This window comes from Pinus tabuliformis, chromosome 4_2, assembly GCF_031772625.1.
Source record: "Pinus tabuliformis cultivar Carrire ecotype Pingquan chromosome 4_2, CPIR1, whole genome shotgun sequence".
Taxonomy (NCBI): Eukaryota; Viridiplantae; Streptophyta; class Pinopsida; order Pinales; family Pinaceae; genus Pinus; species Pinus tabuliformis.
In genome coordinates, this window is record NC_142304.1 from 26,982,068 (window position 1) to 26,986,726 (window position 4,659).

Genomic DNA, 4,659 nt, shown 5'->3' on the forward strand with positions numbered 1-4,659 from the left:
TGATTGTGGGTACGACGTTCCATAGGGTAAATATTTCACAATACCTCATCTGAAAAGGGTTTGATGCTATAAGGTAGGCGACACTTTTGACTTACACAGAGATCTCACCCTTGGTGGAGCCAGCCAATGGTGTACACCTGTGGGTGCGACATTTTTGGTAGCTTCAATCTCTTAATGACCTTAGCCAAGATTAGTTTCTTCTGGCTCCAGCTATCAAAGATGAACAACATTGGTGAACCCTTTACCCACATCTGCGAGTGGAAGAGGAACTCCCCCTCCTTTGGATCCTCACGTTCCACCTTTTGGAGCTTGGTGGTGGCTACCATTGAAGTGGGTTCAACGTCAATGATTTATTTTCCCTTGTCGGGTTCTAGCTCAGAATTAGAGCATGCATCTATCTCTGAGTCTTTTATCTCAGCCACCAGTGCCTGGTTCACGTGACATTCGTTCGTGTTGTGAGTGAGAGTTTTATGGAACTCACACCACTTGTCAGTGTCTTTTCTTCACCTTCCCATTAATCTTAGCTTGCGGCTTCGAGGATTTGTCCTAGGGGGTTGTGCCCTGACTCTGCCCTTTTCTCTATGGCTTGGGGGCGCCTTTGCTCTGCTTTGACTTTGCAAATCCAAAGTCTCGCTTCTCCTTCTTGAATTTATGCTCAATCTTGGTAGCATATTTTTACGTTGCACCAAGCGAGGAGATGTACAGAAAATCCATTTCCTCCTGAATGCATTTGTGAAAAAAACTATGGTACGTGAGCACCAAATGTTTCTCAGGGTATGGAAAAGGTTCGTCATCTCATGCACATATTGATCTTGTTGTTGTGGCAACGTAGTCCATTGTATTTACTTTTCCTCATAGCTCCCCACGGGGTAATATTATTCCTTGATGGCATATCAAAAATAATTCCTAGTGGGTGCGACTAAAAAAAGTAAGGGTTCTCTGTTGTCCCTTTGTTCACAGTAGGTTTCCCACCAGTCCTTGATATGTGGGGTGATTGTAAGGAGTGAAAAAGTAATATTTTCCCTATTGGAAAAATCACGAATCGAAAAATATTCTTCCAATAGATTTAACCATCTATCTACATTGTCTACATCCATCTAGCCTTCAAATATTGGAATGTCAAAGTTGACTTGTACCTTGAAGGGAGTGGCGCCTCTAGAGTGGCTTCCAGATGAAGATTCATTGCTTGTGGGCATCCATAGAAGGATCTGGGAAAAGTTGTCCATCATCGTGTTCCTTTGTCGCTCGATGGCTTCTTTGAGCAATATTTTGAAAGGATCTCCTGCTACTTCATCTTTATTTTCTTCCACCATGGGAGGTCTTCAGGGTTTATGAGGTTGGTCTTGCAAAGGTTCAACCAGTTCAAGTCCTAATTCCTTATACCCCAATCTCATTGCAAACATGCAAAGAAAAACAAAGAAACAACAAACCGCTCTAATACCACTGATCTAGACTTATGTTAGAATGAAATAGAATACATATATAAATATAAACAAACAGATGCAACAAAAATAAATCTTCATTTCATAAATATCAAAGAACTAAAATATGCTTACATACAAAATCGAAATAAACTAGCTCAGGCGATGGTAGTTTATCTCTGAGAAGAGATGTGGTGACTACATTCCCCTTAACTATGTTACAATGAGACTAGAATGCTTATTTATTATTTAGAAACAATGAAAAACCCTAAACAATCAAAAACCTAACCCTAGGAGATGAAGCACCAAACTATGGGCCCTGTTGGGGTAAATTGGTACATCAACTTCCCAGGGTCATAACTTTGGCATATGATCTCTGTTTGACACGAATGAGACCTCATTAGAAAGATATATATGAGAACTACAACTTTCAACTACAAATGTTAATGAAAGATTTATGTTTTCTTGTTTTCCAAAAAAACATTGTTTAGGGCCTCAAAACAACTCCAGAAGTTTAGGACTCGAAAATCTGCCTAAAATAGTAAACTGTGCTACAATTACGAAAACTAAAAGAAATAATGGTACAATGGTGGGGCTCTAAGTGGAATAGACTGGTGGCCACCAATATGCACTTGTATGAGAATTTCAATTCACATAACTAAACAAAGCACTAAAAATATCACCAAAAACCAGATCTGAGTGGCCTCTCTAGTATTACAATAACTTTTATTGAAAAAAACAAGAAGTTATTTTAAACTACCATAGACATCTCATTGTCAGTACAACATGCAAGAATTATTTTTCCTGAAATTTTTTTACATTCGTGAATTCCTACTTTGAAGATCTAATAAAAAATTGTTGCAAAACTTCAAAGGGGTGTAAAACCCATAACATTCAAATGCTTCAATGGCCAAAACATGAGCCCAAATTAAAGTTTAATCTGAGAGGTAATTTCTACAAATATCAAATGCAAACAAGTGCACTAAAAACCAAAAAAACCTAGTTCACTAGCCCTTTCCTTCTCAAATGCCTCAAAGTATTGGTAAATAATAGTCACTGCAAGAAGGATTCATGTACCAGAACTAATAGCCCCCATAAAATCAACCATTATAGTAAAAGCACCAATGCACATGCCACTGAAAGATGCAGTTGTTGGTATGTAACAATTTATCTATTGTCTGAATATTAGATTCTTTGTGGCCTTGCATAACCATTTGTTGCTCCTGCACTTTAAAGGAAGAAAAATTTCATTTTGATATCAAAGAATAAGTAATCAACAAATGATGAAAAAGTATAAATCTATAAAACTAGATACTCTCCTTTCTAATTTCATACCTTTAATTGTTTTTCCACATCTCTGGTAGAGAAACCAGATACTTCAATCCATGTCTTTGAAAACAGTGCACATGCTTTTAGCTAAAAAGTCAAATAAAAATAGCATGGAAAGGATTTGTTATCATCTCTGCCAAGCTGCATACCACTGATAATTTATTACTCAATATCACTATGCAAGACATAAAATCTTTGGATATATGCATTAATATCCAGGCATAAATAGAATCCCCCCTATTATGTTTCCCACTAATATCAAACTACTTTTATTGACCAAAATAGAAAATATTGTGTAGGCATTTACATGGAAGGAGTAATGTAATAAACAAGAACACCTACAGGAATTGAATGACCACTTGCTAAGTATTCATACTCCTTCCACTTTCCCAATATATTAACAAGGAAGTTTCCATTGTACTTTCTATAAAATAGCTACAAAACATTAGGAATATATATTCGAGACATGGCAAATACAAATGAAACTATCTATATCCATATTCCAAATAAAATCATTTACAAATTTCCTAAATAAAAGAATAAAAGAAAATATACCTAGGAAATAAAATACAAATTTGAAACAAGCGCTGACTGCAGAATAATTGGCATGTTTGAGGTATAAAATAACTTGATGGGATATGAACGTTGCTTCCCACATGCACTTTTTGACCTCTCAGGAAAAGCAACATGAAAACCTTGGAAGTATATTACAATGAGAAAAACCAAAACTATGGCAAGCAGGTTCGTGACATTTGGTATATTTTGCCTATAAAAAGCTTCCCGCAGGGTCCAGACCTTGTGAGTTTTGGTTATCAACAAATGGAACAATCATATGACGAATCCCTCAAACTCTGAACCTCATCCACAATTAATTATTGTAGGATTAAATGCCTTCCATATTATGCTCTCATTGCAATTGCACAAGAGAAAAATCAAATTATGAATATTTACACTGAAGCCAAACTAAATAGTCATTAGATTTGTACAAATACCACCACCTACAAGTTCTTTGGAAAGAGAACAAATAAAACCCAAACAAAACCTACGATAAATATATGTACCTACCATATATTAGTAGCAATGAACAACGAAATGCCAAACCCCAATCCATATCGTTTCTAGAGGAACTTATCCAAACATATCAAAATTATACTAGCCAAAAGAGTTGTACAATAATAAGGATGACATTGTGATCCATGTGGATATTGGTGGCCACCCTCCTATTCCACTTGGACCCCAAACACGGTTTCCTTTTAGTTTCCTTAACTCTAGCACAACTTTCTATTTTTGGCAGTTTTTTAGGTCCTAAACTTCTGGAGACGTTTTGAGGCCATAAACGACATTTTTTGGAAAATGCGCTAAGTCTATAGTGAAAGGTTGGGGCTTGTCGAGATTTTTTTTTTCCTCCGATAGATCTTTCTAATGAGGTATCGTGGGAACCAAACGAAGATCATATGCCCAAATTATGACCCCGGGAAGTTGGCGTTCCAAATAATCCCAACGAGGCCCACAGAATTTTAGCGCTTCATCTCCTAAGGTTAGGTTTTTAGATGTATAGGGTTTTCCATTGTTTATCAATAATAAAAAGGCCTTAGAGTCTCATTGTAACACAGTTAAGAAGGCATGCAACCGTCACATATCTTCTCAGATAAGCTACCATCGCTTGAGCTAGTTTGTTTGATTATGCATGTAAACAATTTTCGATATCTGTAATTAATTAATTGAAGTTCAATTTTCATTGTAGCTCCGTGTTTTTGTTTAAATCTGTATTGCATTTCGTTCGTGCATAAATTTGGATCAGTGGTATCAGATCATTCTACTCTTTCTCTATTTTTTATGTGCATGTCCCCAACGAGGTTAGAGTATAAGGAGTTGAGACTTGAACTGGTTGATCCCTTGCAAGATCGCC

At 36.5% G+C, this 4,659-nt stretch overlaps 1 pseudogene; it reads right to left on the minus strand.

Moving 5' to 3' along the window:
- Window positions 1–2,403: 2,403 nt before the first annotated feature.
- LOC149168176 (uncharacterized) lies at window positions 2,404–3,948 on the minus strand (annotated as a pseudogene).
- Between the last annotated feature and the right edge of the window lie 711 nt (window positions 3,949–4,659).